General features: G+C 41.4%; 1 protein-coding gene across 6 annotated transcripts in view; it reads right to left on the reverse strand.

Moving 5' to 3' along the window:
- STARD13 (StAR related lipid transfer domain containing 13) overlaps positions 1-20,991 on the reverse strand; it is a 557,856-nt gene that overhangs the window by 103,599 nt on the left and 433,266 nt on the right. For 2 of the 6 annotated variants that reach the window (XM_074021834.1, XM_074021833.1), the window contains exon 2: positions 3,689-3,948. The exons of the other annotated variants lie outside the window; for them this stretch is intronic. The gene's annotated coding sequence lies outside the window, so the exon portion shown is untranslated. The remainder of the gene's footprint in view (positions 1-3,688; positions 3,949-20,991) is intronic. 6 annotated transcript variants of the gene reach the window in all.

Raw genomic sequence — 20,991 nt, forward strand, 5'->3', positions numbered from 1 at the left:
CAAATATGCCAAGGCTCGCTCAGAATAGAGATAGTTAGATGATAGTTTTAATGTTTAGTTACCTAACTATGATTAGTAGGATTCAGATAGGACTAGTAGGTTAATAGTTAATCTGCTGGTGATTAGATGCAGGGTTTTGGGTTGTTGGAACCTCAGGTTCCCAGCTGAAAACAGTCTATATGCTGTTATGCCGTAAGGGACAATTTATTCCAGACACACAAATGGGTACCAGGGTTCTGTCCCAGAAAGTGTGTAATGACAGGACCCCACAAAGAAGTGATATGGAAAGACTGACTTCCTCATTCATTCAACAAACATTACTTGAACACCAACCAGACATGAGAAACTACAGCAAGCACCAGGGAGTCAAAGCAGCATGGCACCTGGCCTGTCTTTGAAGAGCCTAGGGAGGAAGGAACATGTGTAAATAAAGAAAGAAGTAGAACAAGATAAAGCCTTGATTAGAAGTTTGGAACCATGAATGAAGAAGGCTCTAGCTCTGTGGAGGACTGGTGGTGGGGAAGGTTTCAAAGGCAAGTGATATTTAAGGTAGCTTTGGAGGAGGAGGATGTTGGCAAGTGGTAGAGAAAATATTTAGTGGAGCGCAGGGACAGAACTGGGCAGAGTGTGGACGTGTGAAAACACGGGGTGTAATAGTGAAGTCATCTGGTGGGTGAGGCGGGAGGGACATGGGTGGCAAAATTCACTAGCTTCCTCTTTCTGGGAGGGACTCTGGGGGCTCCAAAGAAACACCTTTGAGGAAATCAAAAAAGATTAAGGGAGCCTTTGAATGATGGGCAGAACTTATTAAGAAAGGGAAGAAAGGAATATTCCAGGAACAAAGAAGTTGTCAAAGTTCAATTAGCGACTTTAAATGGCCTGAAAGTTTTCAAAGCATTTTCATGCGCATCATGTCATATGAACCTCCCAAACACCGCCTGCGGTAAGGCACACATTCTGATTCCCACGCTGCAGCAGAAGAGCACAGTTGAATGGCGTGGCTCCCAAGGCTGCCACGCTTCGAGATTCTAGGGGCTACCACGCACCTGTGTGCACAGAACAGGGTGTGTGGTGGCCCTTAGAATCTCTGCACTGGCAGCTGAGACTGCAGGTCTGGCTTCTGATGTCCCTTGCACTACACTAAGCTGAGATCATGTTCATCATGTAAAATGAAAAGGATTTAAAATGAAAACACATTAATCACTCCTATCTTTTAATATCTTACATGCTGCTATGCTATCACTTTTACTGGATTATTTTGAAAGATGAAGTGCATGTGTGTGTATATACATATGAAGATTAGCATATATTTATTTTTATGGTATATCTATGTATCTATAAAATGTGAGAAAATACTATGTACCTTAATCTGTACTATTATCCATTTTCTTTACATTAGGAAGTTTAAAAAATACATATATTCAATCATACTAAATCAAAGCAGCATCACACCAATTTTAGCCCGATTTTTAAAACTTCAACCTGTTTGAGGAAATGACCAGTCTTACACAATGCTGAGAATCTTGATGAGAAAATCAAATAACTATTCCACAAAGAGAAAACAATAGATGCAAATACCTTCAAGAGCAGCCTCCAAAAAACGAAAGTACTACTACATAAGATTATAGAATTTTGTTTTTAATTTTGTTTTAACTTTAAAAGGCTAAAGTTTTTAGCTTTTTCAGTGTAACGCAGAAGTTCTGTCTAAGAGAGTGGAGGCAATTTCATTAATGGCATACGTACCAAAAGCTAATAGTACAAGATGCATTATAAATGTCTTACTGACATTTGAAATATCTCTGGGAGACAAAAATGGCTATAATTATTCACTATATTTGTAAGCAGTGAAATGGATTTATCAAAAGGTTAATTATCTTCCTCAAGGTCACAAAATTAGGCAGCATAAGGGTAGTGTCTGAAATCCAAGGCTTCTGACTGTTACCTTGGTCTTTGAAATCAATTAAAAACGTCTCCAGAAGGTCTGACGTGGGTACTGTCAGAGGCTGGCAAAATTCTTTTACACGTTAGAAAAACAGGCCCGGATGCTACCTTGTCACATGTCAGCATGTGTCAGCACATGTGAGTTTAGCTCATGCAGAACATACTGGTTGGCATGGATGATGCCTTCACAGGCAGATATGAATCTACACATCAACAACAGTATGTCCCAGTATTGCACAAAGAGTAGCAGGCACACGTCTGTAAATGACTACATAGGTTGCACGGAGTGTACAAAGAACTCTGTCTACTGATATTTCCTTCCTCTCATTTTTCACATTCAGACTGTAGGAAACAGACTAAGCTAATGAAAAGACAGTACGACAAAACCTTCCACTTTCAGTTTCTGATTTCCCCAATAAGAAAAGACATAAATGTGGCATTTCTTATGAGACGCGTGGAAAGAACCCCGTAGAAACCATATGGTTGTCAGTAACGGCATAATCTCATTCAAAGGTGCTAAGAACACTAATGAGACCAGGATGTCAGGAAAAGCAGAAATAGATCAATATTTCTCTCCCATTTTTAGTTGTCCTCACCATTAGTCTCTGCACCAGCTCTATGTAAATGAAATCAATCAGCAAGGATTTCTGTAAAATGCATAAAACAGTTGTCCTCTAGGCTCTACCGGAAGATAAATGATTCCAGACGTTGGCCTGTGGCCATTTTCCCACACATGCTCCAGAGCTCTGACATCCATATTGGGCCATAACACTGAGTGGTTTCTACTTTGGCGAGTTTACAGCCAGCGCTTCCACTTCTGGTTTGGACTAGACAGCCTGCTAACGCAGATGCAAAATAAATCCCTTTCCGCCTGTGTAAATTGTAAGAGAACTGACTTTTTCCAATAAAGGAGCTCCTGTGAGCCCCCTGAGAACTTTCTGCTATCGCTCATAGAATCTGATTCTCAATCACTGCTTTAGATCCCCTTGGAATTAGACAAATCCTGGTCTAATAAAACATGCGACATATGACATCGAACGCAAACCACTTAGATGTAACATACAATTACGAACAGCCCAAGTCCAACTTTGAAAACGAAGCCGTTGGAAAATGTATAAAACATAAATAGCAGGATTGTTTCATATGGTAGCTTATGTTCTGAAAGAGGGGAACAGACTTTTTGAGAAAGATAAACTACAGAAGATCCAGAAGCAGCTTCCTTTAAAAATGATGTCAACACCAATAACATTATTTGGAAGGCTCGTAGGAAGTCCAGGTCATATTCATAGCTATTTAAGTAACGTAGCCCATGGAATTAAGCATCCTAATACAAAGTATTTACTGCCAACCTCGTCAATCTGAAGGGTGGGTCACTTTCTTAATAAACTGCCTTTGAGGAAAGATACAAATAATTTTGCCCATTGTTATAAATAGAGAGAGAAGGAAGGAAGGAAGGAAGGAAGGCCTTATCCATATCTGTAGTCTGAGATAAAACAATTCTCTCTGAGATTAAATAAACGTTAAATAAATCTAACTGTAACTTGCAAATGTTTCTAGAGTGAGTAGCCAAAATGACAGTCACTGCTTTTTAATTTTAAATCAAGTTCGTGTTAAGAGAATGTTGTAAATATCAAGTCCACTACAAAGAAAACTTTTTATATCAATGACAAAACTCACAATCTACATAGGAAGTAACTGTTGTCTTTCCCACCACCACGACCTCTTTTTCTATGGAACACAAACTTACTTTGTTTAAAATTGTCCTTAGGCTCTGCTGTACCTTTCAAACAAAACCCCTCTCTTCTTCAATTCATTTTCAGCTTTCTTGAAAACTGCTCCTCAGAAACTGACAGATGGTGCATCTGTCAGCGAATGTTTTCTCTTCGTTATCTCTGCCAGCTAATATTTCCTCTGAGCTTGGCTGTTGTCTGTGAGACTGGTCCACATCATTCTAGCCTGATCAATGGTGTGCCTGGTTTGAGGTTGGTTTTGGCCCCGCCTCCAGCTCTAAGAGAAAAAAATGAAAACTCACAGCTGGATTTCCTATAAATCCTCTTTTTAAAACTGGCTCTGCCGCTCTGGCACATACCAGAGGAAACGCTGCCAGTCTATCACAAACCAAGGGGGGTGCTCCTTCTCCTAGGCACCCCCACCGCTAGTGTCAGGTGCCTTCCTTATATAACACATCCCATTTTAAGTTAGCCTAAAACTTCACAGGAAGGGAGCAAGTGTTTTAAACCAAGCTTAGGTTTTTCCATGCCTAATAAGACTCGAAAGAAGATGCCTATGACTGAAACACACACACACACACACACACACACACACACACACACACACCCATGACTAAATAATTTTTAATCTGTTAAAATTGTGCAAACCAATTCCAAGGAGAAAACGGAAAAGGAGAAAATGTCAAAATAGGACATAACAAAATTAGCGCACATTTAATTTTGTAGCCTTAAAAAACTCAGGTCATCCTTCACATTTGGATGACATTACAGATGACATTACACCCTCAGCTGGCAACAGGATTTGCTGGTATTTACATTGCCAATGAACTTGGTGAATCAGGAGAATGCATGGGATGCATTTCAGGTTCCAGATGAGAGGCGATTGCTTCTCGGGGTTAACTGCTACCAAGTGGGGTTGAACAGGTGACTGTGGAACAATCAGTCTGCTCTGTAAGTGAGCACGACAAACAATGCACTGTAGACTTTCGTATTCTGCATGCTCAGTGGTAATCCCACCTTATCAGTGAGTGGACGCCACACGCTTACTATGAATAGAGAAAGTAAGTGTTCCTAAACTAAGACTAAATATTGGAATACTGTACTAGGATTCAGAGTCAGAGGATCTGCATTCAAGCCTGTTTTATTTCTCGACAGTGTCCACGAACATGAAAAGCACAGAGTATGCTCTGGAGACCCCACAGATGACAGCAGATCAGATGAAGATGATAAAGAACTTTGTTGTTATTATGCAACATTCGCATTGTTCTTTTCAACAACAGAGAGAATATTAAATAAATATATATGTTTAATCTGGCAGAGGATGATACCAAACTACCACTGCCTGCGATAAGGACAGCCAAAGATAAAAGGATTCCAGGAATAAGGTGCAGAGTATACAGTGCATGCTGAGGATAACGGTCACTCAGATTTTAAATGTTTGAGCTCCACAGTGAGGGAGAATACAAAGGAAGCATAGGGCAGAGTGGGGCTGAGTAGTAAAAGTTTGAGACCTTAGTTCTCCTTCCACTCTCACTCAATAGAACCCTAGAATTGGCATCTGCCATTAGTCAGCGAGCTCCTTAAAGGCAAGAACACACACAATTGGTGTCTGTCAAATAAGAGAACGAATGAGACCTTGAACTAGATAAGAGGTACTCACTCTAAGAGATGGAATATAGAGTATTGTGAGAAGCCTGAGTTTGAAGTTGTAAAATCTGATACTTCAAGGTTGAGAGTGCCTGCGTGTCTCAACCTTGTAGGGATTTGTAGGGAGAGAGGCTTTCTGAGTCACTGAAAAGGAACATGAGAGAGTTTGTTCAGGGTCCTCTGATTTCGTCCAGTTTTCTACACTCACCCCCCAATTCCACCCCTTTCCCACTTCCTCCATGAGAACGTCATTCGGTGACAATGAACTTGAGTCAAGAACCAGGATGTCTGTAAACATCCCTTTAATGAAAGCACATGGATTGTTAGGGTAAATTCTTCCCACATGGTGTTGCAAGTCCTTGCTTGCTGTAGCTGGTCAGAAGTCAGCTTTCCAATCCAGCAGGCCCTGCTTGATGCAGGCTGTGTGACAGGCATCTGTGACCTGCCTGCCCAGGAAACGCAGATGATATGGGCTGCTCCTGCTCCTGCCCTTCCTGCAACCTCACTGCCAATGAACTTGTGTGCTCTTGACTAAATATATTGGGAAATTCACTACTTTCATAATAGTTTCGTGTGTGTGATCTCTTCTCCCCAGGTTAAAGGATTATGCCAATTTTGGGTAAGAGAATTTGTCAACTGCAAAGATCTTATCTAATAAATCCTTTAAAAAAAAAAAAAACCTCCTAAAATGTGCAAGACATTCTGTGCTAGCCACTTCAGAGGATGCATGCTGCCAGCTGTCTCTGAGCAGGTGGTCTGCAAGGGGACATGATATGAAATTATAACCAAAAGCAGGATATGAGGACGGGGGAAGTGGAAGGAGTCTAGGTTGTGGAGTGGGAGTGGGAGAATCTAGAAAACAGGACGGGCTGGTAGCATGAGGGTATACAGGCAGAGACGAGGGAGGACCCTGGAGAGAGAAGGACACTTCCAAGTAGGGAGTGAGCTCTGAGGCACCCAAAGAAACAGGAGGCAAGGCAAGCTCGGGGACTCAGGAGCCTTCTGGTGCTGCTGAAGCACAGGCAACACGTGGGGGAAATCAAGCAAATGAGTCACCAAAGATGCGGCGGAACCATATATGGGATGGCCTTGGATGCTGGGAGAGGGTACAGGGAGTTCATACCAGCTCAGGCAGCAATTGTGAACCCTTGGGGGTTTTAGAGCACAGGTGTAACACAATCTGAGCAGTGAGATCTAGAAACCGTGTTATGGATGGATTCTAAAGGGAAGTGTAGGCAGATGGCTCCACTCAGGAGGCTATGGCAATGATTTCAGCAAGAGGTCATGAAGGCTGAAGTAGGAGGACAGGGTTAAAAACAGGAAGAGTGCTAGAGGCAACTAGAAAAACATGCGAGTCGAGGGAGGTATGTCTTAGGAAATCCCATCTTGAGGAATTTTTCCTAGAGGTATTTGCAGACAGGTGTACACACATATTCAAGTTCTAATTTCAGCATTTGTCATTGTAAAAGACTGCAGATTACCTCAGTGCTCACCAATAGGGAACTGACAAATAAATTATGCTACAGCCACATAGTGAAATATTTTTGCAGCCATTTAAAATACATACACAGCTACAAGACAACTGTTGTAGCATGTTGGTGATAGGCACCAGATTGCTAGTGGTCAGGAAGTGTGTCTAGAAGAGAAGTTTTAGACGGGGATTCAATTTCTGGAAAAGGAAGGAAAATATTGGGGAGTGGAATGAGCATGGGTGGGGACCTCAGGACTTGTGTGGTACCCACATATTGGCACCTGCGTTCCCCAGGACCAGGACAACCTAGAGCTGTGCAATGTACAACCTACTCAAATGTATATGGTCTCTCTGGCCACAACCACTGACTCAAAGGCGCCAGAAATCGCCCTCATCCACCCTTGATCAATTTCATAATCAAAAGCCCAGAACCTGTGTGCCTGAGCCTGTCAGCATTGGAAAGGAACAAACAGCAGCACTACCCTTATTGGGGACCTAAAAATGCCTTTAAGAATTATAGCAGATGGCAAAGCAAAAAGCATGATGTCTGAATCTTCTCTCTCTCTCTCTCTTTTTTCCCCCAAATTCCAGGGCCTAAGAAGCCAATTAACCATTCCAAGCAATATCTAGGTGTAAGTGCAGTACAAGTTCATAAACTGAGCACAGCAACAATCATTAGGACAGATCTGCTGGTCCTCAGTCATGCCATCCTTAAGTGAGGGACCGATATTTCAATCATCATTCCCTTTCTTTTCAATGACAGGACATCTTAAATGACCATATACAAGAGGCGGAGTCCAAGACCAACCGTAGTGGCTCATGCCTGTACTCCCAGCACTTTGGGAGGCCAAGCTGGGAGGATCACTTGAGCCCAGGAGTTCAAGACCAGCCTAGGCAACACAGAGACACCCTGTCTCTACAAAAAAAAATTAAAAATTAGCCAGGCGTGGCGGCATGCACCTGGAGTTTTAGCTATTGGGGAGGCTGAGGTGGGAGGATCACTTGAGCCTAGGAGGTGAAGGCTGCAGTGAGCTGTGATCATGCCACTGCACTCCAGCCCAGTGATAGAGCAAGATCCTGTCAAAAAAACAAAAAACAAAAAACAAAAACAAAAAGAACACAGAGTCCAGCTTCATGCACAGAGTGGGTGGGCAGCTTCAACAGCAAACGCCCACAGTGTTCTTTGAAGGGGCAAAGTAGGAAGGATCCTAGAGGCAATGAATATGGCTCCTTGGGGAGTTTGCTTTCTTTTTTGCAAAGAGCCAGGTCTGACTATGAAACATCAGCTCTGCAGAGACGAGAGCACACTGAGCACACTGAGGAAGCAGAACTTACTGCACATCAAGGGAGGAGCCCTTACAAAGTAACAGGTGCAGACAATTTGCAAATTCCCGCAAGAGTAAATGAAGAACACAGTATTTCACAGCCAGTGAGGGCAGTATGACTTCATGGGTAACAGTGGGCTCCCTTTAGAGTCCAATAAAAAAACTGCACTTAATGTCCCAAATGCCTGAATTCTAATCTTGGCTCTGATGGTACAAGCTGTGTGAGTGTGAACAAGTTGCTTGCAGTCTCTCATTGTCGAATAGGTAATAAGGGTACACATCTTAGGATTGTTGTACAGATTTAGTGCGTGAATGTACGTAAAATGCTTGCCACAGAGCTTAGCATAAGCATTCAATACATGCTATCATTCCTTAGTTAGAATGGAATAAAATACAGGTGATTTAAAATATAGGTGATTATGACTACACTTAAAAGATTGACTTTGATTAACCACAAATCAAGAAATTGAGAATTCTCTGTAAGAACTGCTAATTGTATTAATGCCTGCAATTTGAAATACTTGAGCAAATAGGGTGCGATATCGTGTGCATTATTTAACACTTAGGTTAAACTATCCCGCAGATGCTGCTAGCATCTAATCAACCATTCAAAATCTGGGAGACCAACAGTGTACCTGGCATTCTAAAGAGGGCACCTCCACATCAGAATCGGCCGTTTCAGGCCCTGTTGTTACCATTTCTCCACCAACAACCTCCAGTTAGCATTTGGAATGTCAGAAATGGGTTTCAATTGGTGGGAATTGTGACCGTTGACTAGTGTGCTTGGTGGAATTAAGGTATTTGAGAAATATGGACTGGCTAAAAGTATTTCAGTGTAAAAATCCAGGAAAACCTTTACCTGTTTCTCTGGTGATAACGCCCTAGTCTAAATCCCTAAGTGACCCCACGTCCAGCCATGAGCTCTGGAGGGCTCTGTTTGCCCCATGCTGCCTGCAGGGCAACAGAATCTACCCTTCCAATCCTGATGTTTGCCTCAAGCCTCAGGTGAACCTTTCAAGTAAGATACGACTGTGGTTGAAGCATCTGAAAGGCAAGTGAAGAGCTAAGGCTTCCTCAAGTCTGCGCGCGCACACACACACACACACACACACACACACACACACACACCTCTCTATCCATGGGTTCCAAATCTATAGATTCAACTGTGAATTGAAAATATGTATTTTAATATGTTTGCTTGTTAAACGACATTTGGAGATCAGACAGAATTTGAGCCTATATTTGGTAATCAATATGATTTTATTGTGAGGTTTTGCTTATCTTCTTTTGCCTTACAACTTTTTCTTTAGCTACCATTATTTGCCAAAAAGAAACTAAGAGTAGTGCATGGCTAATTTGATCCCTTTAGTTCACTAATAAAGACAATATGGGGCATGGAACCCAGAGGACATTTAAGAAAATCAGTTAAGAGTTCCAAAGTTTGTTTACGCAGAACGAGTATGTTTCTTTTGGTCATATATTTTGGTTTAGATCTTGGATACTAAGAAATTCACCAATTTCTTGACATAAAGGAATGAGAAAATAAAAACCCATTGGAAATGTACTATACATTATTTGCATTATGCTATGAATATCATTATAAATATGAAAATATAGTTATTGTATAGGACAGGATCATTCGTTTTTAGTAAATTACTTTTATATTCACAGAGTGAAATCAAGTGAAATCAAAGAATATCTAACACACTCTAGTAGCTAATAAAAAAACTTTAATATATTATTTAAAAAAATATTTTAAAATAAAATATATAAAACATGAAAGATATTAAAATAAAATTATTTAAAATATCTTCTTAAAGTATTTTAATGATATCAAATAATGCTCATTGAAAATATTTAAACAATGCAGAAGCATAGCCTCAAAAAGTAAAACCCCGTTTTTATTCCCAACTTCTAATTTCACTTGCCCCCTTGGAAGTAGTCACTATTAACAATTTGGTGTGTATCCTTCCAAACTTGTTATGCATATATAACACACTTGTTATATATGTGGGTTTTGATATCTGTGATATCAGACACCAAGGGGGATTGGTTTCAGGATCCCCACAGATATCAAAATCCACAGATTCTCAAGTCCCTGATACAAAGTGGGATAGTACTTGCATTTAACCTACATACATCCTCCTGTATACCTTAAATCATCACTAAATTACTTATAATACCTAGCACAACATGTAAATGCTATGTACCCAGTTGTTCTACTGTGTATTGTTGAGGGAATAATGACAAGGAAAAAAGTCTGTACGTGTTCAATATAGATACAATTTTTAAAATACGTATTTTCAATTCACGGTTGAATCTACAGATTTGGAACCCATGGATAGAGAGAGCTGACTCTGTGTGTGCGTGTGTGTGTGTGTGTATGTATGCCACATATTCATACACATATCTTATGTATGTAAAATATACACATATGTCTATATATACTTGTACATATATATCCATGTTATATACCCATAAGAATTGTTTTTCACTGAAACAGAATCATAATATATGTATTATTCTCAGACTTACTCTGTTCATTGAACAATATGTCTTGGAGATTTTCAAATAAACAAAAAAGAGAGGTAACAACAGATTAGCTCAGTGGAACCCCAGTGACTACTGTAGTCAAAAGTGTGGTTTCAGGGGACCAGACCAAGGAACCAGCACCACTCCAGAATAGTGTCAGAAGCATGCCTTTTTGGGTGGCTGTCCCCCTGTCCCCCTGAAACTCACAGATTTGTCCCTCTGTACCTCTCTAGTAGCTTTACATCCCAAGCAGTGTGGTAGAAAAGATGGGTGAGTGAACCCACACTAACTCATAAATGAAAACATTTATTAAGTAGAATTTAAGTCTCTTACTTCATGACCAACTGTTCTTTAGCATGTGCACAGATATCTAGAGCATGCCTGCCTTGTTTTCTACTCCCATTTTGAGCAGAAAATAAAGCCACTTTCTACTGTTGAATTATTCTTATTTACAGCAATAGAAATGTCAACCTTTCAGATTTGGACACTGAGTCGCTTGGGCACACGGGCACCTAGAGCCTACACGAGCAGCAACATGTATTAATCCTCAGGGGTCCTGCAGGCAGGTGCAGGCAGATGCAGATGTGCATGAGGAGGGCTCCGGGACTTTCCATTCTCTAGGGTCATGGAGCCTATTTCCAAGTCGCAACTTGCAGTTCTTAGGTTCTCAGGCTACTACATATGCCTCCAACTCAATTTCACTTGCAAGCCTTTCAGGTAATGTGGAGAACCAAACAAACTCATGTTTATAGTGTGTTTGAAAAACAATCTCTTCACAAATCTCTTTCCAGAATTTTACATTCCTAAACAGGTATGACAATCTGTCCTCTAATTTCTGCTATTATTAAACTGCCTTTCTTTTTCTGAGAAAAAAGTTACCTTTCCTTATAAAATGACACATTTTCACCTTTTTGTTTGCAAGTGTTGATTAAAAAGGAAAGTTTTGTCAAATTATCATGTGTTTAGATCAAGGCAATGTGCTTGCTAGTTGAGTTACTGACCCTGATTTTTTGAACTCCCTTTATCCAAAAAGATTCCATAAGAAGAATCAGACAGCACATCTGTGACATGAGGGCTCTGACAATGAACTGTAAGAGTAATGCCAGCTGGGTACATAAAATTCCAATGCTCAGAATTTCATTCCCCATCAGGTACAGTTTGAAAATGTCAGCAATGCCTTATCTCTGTGGACATTTCACTGCACATCCAGGATTCCTATTTCAATATTTGTAAAATTCTAAGAGTTATACACTCTGGCTTATATTACCCAAAAGGAGAGGGAGAGAAAGGGGTGGGAAAAATATATCTTGTAGGGAAAGAGTCAACCGTACATTGGGGAGTCGTACTGAAAACAGAGAAAACAAAATCATGTGGTACAAAATTAACTATGTTCACAAGAGAGGCTCAGAAGGACATAAGGGATAAATAATATCTCCATCACATCAGCATCTTTCCTACAAGTCTGATGTTCCAGAGAGTCTGCTCTTTGTTTCTGTTGCCAAGGAATGGCACCTACTCTGGCTCTCTCGAGGTAGAGAAAGTATGTGAAGTTCTGGCATTCAACAGCCGCAGACCAGGGAAAGTCAACAGTGAGGCAGAAAGCATAAACTACCTGCTGGGGCAAGCCAATTTCATGCATTGTGCTCATGGCAAGACGACAAGATTGGATTTGCCTCTTGCAACTGGCACTGCTGTTCTTCGGGATTGATTACCCTAATTCTGTGCTTATCTTGTTCTTTCACCCCAACTGTCTACTAACCCTTGACCTGTATATCAAACCCTGTACTTTAAATTTTCAATGGTGGTATCTTTAATCCTGGGCAGAGAAATCCAGAAATCCTTGGTATAATGCTTAGCACAGGGCCTGCTTTAATTAAGATGTTAATGGGCATCAAAAAGGAAGCTGCAGTTTGGTAAGCACAAAGCCCCAGGTCACGTGGCAAGCCAGGCTGATCGCTTTCTAAGCTGGATTTCTTACACTGTTTTGAAGATTACTTCACCTCCCCCGGCCTCACCCAAATCGTATATACACCAGAGTTTTCACTTTCATTCGGGGTTAGCACCACAAACGCCTGTGCGATGAAATATTTTAAAAATCTAGCATCTCTTTTAAAGTTCACTTTGGAATTTAAGGAGAAAGCAGACTTAAAGAGGATTCTGAAAGTGTAATGAACGTCATCTTTTTAAACCTCACAAACAAAAAGCACATTCTTCATTTTTTGGTTTTATATCCGACTGCTTTCTAACAATAACTTTAATTGATTGGGTTGAAATAACCTTAAAAACCAAACTTGGAGGCATACTTATCTAAAAGGTCTAGGAATCCTAAGCTCCTGAGACAGACTTCTCATCTTGCTGCAACGCGTGGGTGGCCGCAACATTCCTGGCAGCTATAAGGCATTTGCTAACGTATTTGACTTTTAAAGTTGTTAATCACACTTATCAACACAGCCAAGCAGCACTGGCCACAAAAGATTAGTTGCTCTACCATAATGCTCCCAGTAATCCAAAGGCAGGAACATCCGCGCCGAGTGATAAGTGCATCTGCCAGCTCCACAGCCCTTCAGTGACTTCAGAACTTATTAAAGACCTTAGCTTTTACTAAATCCCAGATTTTCTTTTCCATCATCTTACACACTCACACACACACACAGATACACACACACGTGCACATACATACACACGCACACACACACACATTCCCTGTAATGGTAGCTAAAACCAAATATTCCCAGTGCTGTGCAGTGTAGGAGTTTTTAAAACAACCAGGATGTGCTTCAAAACACCCAAGACATTCTGAGTTTCAAGGGCGCCATCACTGACAAGAGATTCAGATGCTACTGATCTCCTTTCACAGGTGCTCCTACAAAAAAAATGTGTACAAACAGCAGGAAAGGATTTGGTTTCCAGGGAAACAGAACCTTGTTTAAGTCCTTTGGAAGCATTAGGTTCTACTCTCGTTTTTCCCCTCAGACACCCAGACTGTTGCTCCTTGCAAAAGAATTTATTTAGAGAACAAGAAAATGCTTTGCCTAGCTTAGAGGTAAGTGCATCAGAAAATTCAGGAATAGAATAAGTATTGGAGCGGGGGGGATGGGCACCTCTCACTGAGCCTGCTAGTCTCTGACTGGTGGGATCTTGCTTTCACGTAAGGATTCTTCCTTAAAAGACCTGAGGTTTCATCTGCAGACATGTTTCTGCCTTGTTGGAGTCATGCTGAAGTCCCCATGCTTACAGCTTGGGCTCTGCTCTGCCCAGCTGGTCTTAACCCCACAAGGCTAACAAGTGCTTTACTTCTACAAAACAAAGCAAAAACAGTGAAGATCTATCTCCTACTTCAACCTCTGGCAACTCTCCAAACAGCATCCCCTCATAACCTATAAGCATTCTTTCACTTTGTAATATAGCAAATGACTTATTTTTTACACTAAAAACGTTTTTACTCTGTTCTTTTGATTATGATGTAGTTCAGAGTTTGGATCCAGGATGCTTGGACATAATAATGCTCATCATATTTAAGGTCACTTCTATCACCTGGAGATGTGGCTGCCTCATGGCTTAAATGTGATTTAAGTTACTGGAGTGGGGACTAGAACAAGCAGAGAAATCTCATTTTCTAGGTATCTTAAAAGGAAGGCAGAGTATCATTTCCCTAAAGTATTTGAGTACAGGCCATTCTAAAACCATAGCTAGAACAGGAAGTTTTTGTGATAAAAAATATGGTTGGTATCAGAGTGGAAGAAAATCTTCAAAATCTATACATCTGACAAAGGGCTAATATCCAGAATCTACAACAAACTCAAACAAATTAGCAAGAAAAAATAAACAATCCCACCAAAAAGTGGGCTATAGACATGAATAGACAATTCTCAAAAGAAGATATACAAATGGCCAACAAAGATATAAAAAGTGCTCAACATCACTAATGATCGGGGAATGCAAATCAAAACCACAACGTGATTCCACCTTACTCTTGCAAGAATAGCCAAATTAAAAAAAAAAAAAAGATGTTGGAGTGGATGCGATGAAAAGGGAACACTTCTACACTACCGGTGGGAATGTAAACTAGTACAACCACTATGGAAAACAGTGTGGAGAGTCCCTAAAGAACTAAAGTAGAACTACCATTTGATCCAGCTATCCCACTACTGGGTATCTACCCAGAGGAAAAGAAGTCATTATATGAAAAAAAATACTTGCATGCATGTTTATAGCAGCATAATTCACAATTGCAAAAATGTGGAATCAGCCCAAATGCCCATCAATCAATGAGTGGATAAACTGCGATATATATATATAATATACTCATCCATAAAAGGAATGAATTAATGGCATTCACAGCAACCTGGGTGGTACTGGAGACTATTATTCTAAGTGAATAACTCAGGAACGGAAAACCAAACATCATATATTCTTACTTATAAGTGGGAGCTAAGCTATGAGGATGCAAAGGCATAAGAATGACACAATGGACTTTGGGGACTCAGGGGAAAAGGGTGGGAAGGAGGCGAGGAATGAAAGACTGCAAATTGGGTTTAGTGTATACTGCTAGGTGATGGGTGCACCAAAATCTGACAAACCACCACTAAAGAACTTACTCATGTAACCAAACACTGCCTGTTCTCCAAAAACCTACGGCAATAAAAAATTTAAATAAATATATGGTTGGTAGTATTTGACCATATGTATAGGAGAGGCACCTGACCACCATAACTGAAGCATGCCCCGAGAATGACCCTATGGTCTCAGAAGAATGTGTGTTTGGAGTCCCAAGCTAAGGAATTTGAGAGTGGCCAACCTGGAGTTGCACTACTTATCCATGAGGGTCATTCAAATTCCTGGCCCATCCCTTGGAACACAGGCCATACAGGGAATCAAGGCCCTTGGTTGTGGGTTAAATGGAGGTTGCTAGGTGGAGGGTGCTAAGTAAAAATGCTATATAAACTGCATGCTTTTTATAAACAGTAGTGGTCTTCCTGTGTAGTCTGCTATCACTGGACTGCCCCAGATGTAAGTCCCCCCAATAAACCCTACGTCTCATTGGCTGGCTCCAGGTCTCTTCTTTGGCCTCTGGACATGGTACTATCCCTACTGGAGTCAACAGGGGTCTGGCATGACACCATACGACACCTATCAAAGCCCACAAGACATGAAATTTGAAAGACACTTCTACTCTTTCAGCTTATTGTTTTTGATGGCATGTGCCACCTAAGTACTGACATGTCACTTGGGGAGGAGTGAGGAGGCTGCCCCACCCTTGTGACTCCATGGTGTGAGCACTTCCTGCCTCCTGCCTCTCACCTCCACTGCTTGGCCTCTTCAAAACCCTCTCTATCAAACCTGCTCCTATCAAATATGCCTCTTGTCAGGCTGAGTGATGTCAGACTGAGAACATTTATTTTATGGGCAAGAAGCCAGAGTGGCTGCCGCGATGTATGACTGCACGTGTGGTGCAAGCACATACAGGAAGGGGGCCTCAGATCCTCTCAGGTCAAGGAGGACCGTGCGGCCTGGCCTTCTCCACTTAGTGCTGCATGAACTCACTGGGCTGGCATCAGAAAGTCCCTCCAAAACAAGAAGATTCCAGATAAAACCTCCAAGAGAGCGAGGGAGGAGAGTGATGCCCCTCCCGGGAAGAATGCACCAAGCTGAAATAAACACCTGCATGAGAAATATTGTAAAAGTTAAGCTTAAATTTGTTTTTAAATGCAGCTTTACTGAAAAAATTACAAGCCCAGGGTCTCTGCCGGGGCAAGGATAAACAAAGCACGGTTCTTTCCAACAGGAAGCCCTCTGTCTAGCAGGACAGGGAAATCAGGCAAGTGATTTATTTTAAAAGAGAAAGACAAGGGAAATTAATATTTACTGAGTGTCTACTTAATGGCAAAGCTTGGAGCAGACTATATTGCACACACACACACACACATTCACACACATCTCATTTTATTCCACTTTACAGAGGAGGAAACTAAAGCTCATAGATTTCAGTGGTGTCAAAAGCTACACAGAAGTAGCCAACTTTGTACTGTATGGCAGACATACCTGACAGCAACAGCTTAACTGGACCAACACCCTGAGAGTTACCCTATGGTCTAAGAGGAATGTGTGTTCAGAGTTCCAAGCTAAGGAATCCAGGAGTGGCCAACCAGAGATTCATTCTTTATCTATGAGGAACATCTGAGCCCATGGCCTGTCCCATGGAATGTGGGCTGTCCTGGGGAGTCAGGCCCTTTGTTTCGGGTTAAGTGAAGGTTTCCAGGTGAAGGATAAGTGAAAATGCTACATAAACTGCATGTTTTCCGAAGACGGTCTCAGTTCTCCTGTCCAGCCTGCCACCACTGGAGCGCTCTGTATGTAAGTTCCCCTCAATAAACCCTATGTCTCATTTGCTGTCTCTCCTTCAGCCTCTTGAACCTGGTGCCATCTCTACAGAAGTGAATAGGGGTCTGGTACGACAGTATTCAAATCTAGTTCTCACTCCAAAGCATGTAATTCCAAAGCCCACACTATTCCTACATCATAATGCCTATTTCACTTCATTTGTCTGACTCATAGGAACCCGTTCAACCTCTTTGTTAAATAAAACATTGTAAGAAATGCTGCCATACCTTAACACAGCAAGAGTACTATATAAATTCAACATGGCATTATTGTAACATATCTTTCATTCAGTTGTCTGTGAAGAACAGAGAGTAGTTTATATATTCGTGAAACTCAGCATTAAGATTTTGATATTAAAAAGACAGGGAAGGACACCTTGTGATAAATAGGAATTAGGTCACACCATTCTACGCTTGGTTATGCTGAACAACATGTCGCTGAAAAAAACCGAGAATACCTGTAATATTATTTCTTCTAAAGGAGAACCTACAGCTAAACCTAGAACTTGGATGACTCTACAAATAAGGGCCCTGGAAATCTACAGGGTATCTTCTCTTATTAATTTTAAAAATGTAACAATCGTGTTTACTATATCTATTGTGAAATACAATTACAGAGTACTATGTAAGATGCTAAGGGGTGGATAAATCTCAGAATAAATAAATAAAAGTAACTTTCCAAGGAGTGAGGGAGATGGTCACCATGCAGTATGCCACAGTTCCAGGGCATGACTGCAGAGTAGGGAAAAGTACTGCAAACACACCAGCCTTTCTTTGATGTGTGTCCCTTTCTTCCCTTTGAGTTGGGTTCCTGCTGATCCTGAGGGAACCCCTCTTCCTGCTCCTCTGCTTGGCCATCTCAACTCCTCCTTAGAGTTCCAGCTGACTCTCATCCTGCTCCCCAATGCAGGACATGATCTGTGGATCCCAGTGCAAAATGAAACAAGTATAAAAATAGGTCAGGTGCAGTGGCTCACACCTGTTATCTAACACTTTGGGATGCAGAGGCAGGAGGATCACTTGACGCCAGGAGTTTGAGTCCAGCACGGACAACATAGCAAGACCCCTGGGCATGGTGGTGCATGCCTGTAGTCCTAGCTACTTGGGAGGCTGAGGCAGGAGGATCTTGAGCTCAGGAGTTTGAGGTTGCAGTGAGCTATGATCATGCCACTGTACTCCACCATGGGTGACAAAACAAGATCCTGTCTCTAAAAACAAACAAACAAAAAAAAAAAAACAAAAAACAAAAAAAAAAAAAAAGAAAGAAGAAAAGAGAAGAAAAGTATACAAATAGACAACTGCAGTTTCCAGACTGAAATGCTGATGGGCAGAGGAACTGCTTTTCCATGAGATTCCCAAAGCACCTTATGAACAAGTTACAATCAGATGCCACTTCCTGCTTTAATTTTTTTCTTCCAAAGCACATTTCACCTTCACACTGGTTGCTCACTTTTTGGCTTTAATGCCTGTCTTTTCCCGGATTAAAAACTTGATGAGGCAGGGATGTTTTTCTGTTTTGAACATTGATATATCTTCAGTGGCTAGAACACTGCTGACACATAACAGGCATTCAAATGTAAAACACCTGAATCATACAACTGGTGAACACACGTGAAAACTAGCCGATACAGCAAACTGAATGGCTAGCAAACTTTACAAAATAATAAGTGAACGAATTTCCTCAGGGTCATGAAACACATTTATCTGAAATTCATGGAATAAAACTCTAATTATTTATTATTTTAGATTTTAGAGAATGAGTATCAGCTGGTTGTAGACAATGAATATTAGCTATAAGGGTAAAGATGATCCCTTATAAAAATGACTGCATTTAGGCCAGGCATGGTGGCTCACGCCTATAATCCCAGCACTTTGGGAGGCCAAGGCAGGCGAATCACGAGGTCAGGAGTTCGAGACCAGCCCAGCCAACACAGTGAAACCTCGTCTCTACTAAAAATACAAAAAATTAGCCGGGTGTGGTGGTGGGCGCCTGTAGTCCCAGCTACTTGGGAGGCTGAGGCAGAAGAATTGCTTGAACCCAGGAGGTGGAGGTTACAGTGAGTCGAGATTGTGTCACTGCACTCCAGCCTGGGCGACAGAGCAAGATTCCATCTCAACAAATAATAATAATAATATTAATAATAAATAAGGCTGCATTTAATATTTTTTATCTCTAGAAAACAGATGACTGAAAGTCATCCAGGTTCTGATTCTAATGGATTACACTATGTCATTAATTGTTCCTACAATTAAGAACAACAAAAGAATAGCTTCATATGAACAGAAAATGTTCGCCCTCTATGAAATGAATGAAGGGATACAAAGTTATAGAGAACTGCAAGAACAGAGGAGAGATTTATTGAAATCCTTGGAGCAGTTAGAGGAGTTCACAATAGTCGTCACATTCATTACAATAGTTAACTTTCCCCCATATCCATATAGATAAGCCCTGGAAGAGTATTCAATAGTAGATGGACTACTGAAATGAAAACACTTGTCATCAACTCAAAAAAAAATTGTGCTGAAATAAACGTAACAAAAATTTTACCAAGTTAACAATTTTTAAGTGTACATTTCAGTAGCATTAAGTATATTCACTTCCTTATGCAACCAATCTCCAGAACTTTTTCATCTTGCAAAACTGAAACTCTGTATCCACTGAACAACTCCCCTTTCCCCATTCCTCAGCCCCTGGCAACCACTGTTGGACTTTGTGTCTCTATGAGTTTGACTTCTCTAGGTGCCTCATGTGTTTGTCCATTTGTGATTGGCTTATTTCACTTAGTATAATGTCCTCAAGGTTCACTCATGTTGTAGCACGGTAAACATTTCCTTGCTTTTTAAGGCAGACTGATATCATCACAAACTTTAGCAACGTATGCGAACTGGACACTGACAGCAGCACAAAGGCGTCTGTCTCTCATTAACACACATCCCCCTCTTCCCTCTGAGTTGGGTTCCTACTGATCATCTGAGTGGATCCCTCCTCCTGTTCCTCTGTTCGGCCAACTCAGCAACCCCTTGGGTCTCCAGCTCACTCTCATCTCATTCCTCTCTGCAGGACTGGCTATAAAACTTGTGGATCCCAGTGCAAAATGAAAACACAGGCCTCCTGCCAAAAAATTATTGATAACTTCTGTCTCAAAGAGATATTTGTACACTTGCATTCATAGCAGCATTATTCATAACACCCAAAAGGTAGAAGCAACCCAAGTACCCATCAGATGCATGGATTAAAAAATGTGGTATACATATACAATGAAATACGATTCAGCTTTAAGAAACAAAGGCATGGCTGGGCGCGGTGGCTCACGCCTGTAATCCCAACACTTTGGGAGGCCAAGACGGGCGGATCACGAGGTCAGGAGATTGAGATCACCCTGGCTAACACGGTGAAACCCTGTCTCTACTAAAAATACAAAAAATTAGCTGAGCGTGGTGGCAGGTGCCTGTAGTCCCAGCTACTCGGGAGGCTGAGGCAGGAGAACGGCATGAACCTGGGAGGTGGGGCTTGCAGCGAGCCGAGATCATGCCACTGCACTCCAGCCTGGGTGACAGGGTGAGACTCCGTCTCAAAAAAAAAGAAAGAAAAAGAAAAAAAAAAAAGAAAGCAAGGGCATTAGGCTGGGCACGGTGGCTCCTGCCTGTAATCCCAGCACTTTGGGAGGCCGAGGCAGGCAGATCACAAGGTCAAGAGATCGAGACCATCCTGGCCAACATGGTGAAACCTGGTCTATACTAAAATTACAAATATAAGGTGGGCATGATGATGAACACCTGTAGTCCTAGCTACTCAGGAGGCTTAGGTGGGAGAATCACCTGAACCCAGGAGGCAGAGGTTGCAGTGAGCCAAGATTGCACCACTGCACTCCAGCCTGGCGACAGAGCAAGACTCCATCTCAAAAAACAAAAAACGAAAAACAAACAAAAAAAGCAAGGGAATTCTGACCTATGCTACGAGTGAA

This window comes from Macaca fascicularis, chromosome 17, assembly GCF_037993035.2.
Source record: "Macaca fascicularis isolate 582-1 chromosome 17, T2T-MFA8v1.1".
Lineage (NCBI taxonomy): Eukaryota > Metazoa > Chordata > Mammalia > Primates > Cercopithecidae > Macaca > Macaca fascicularis.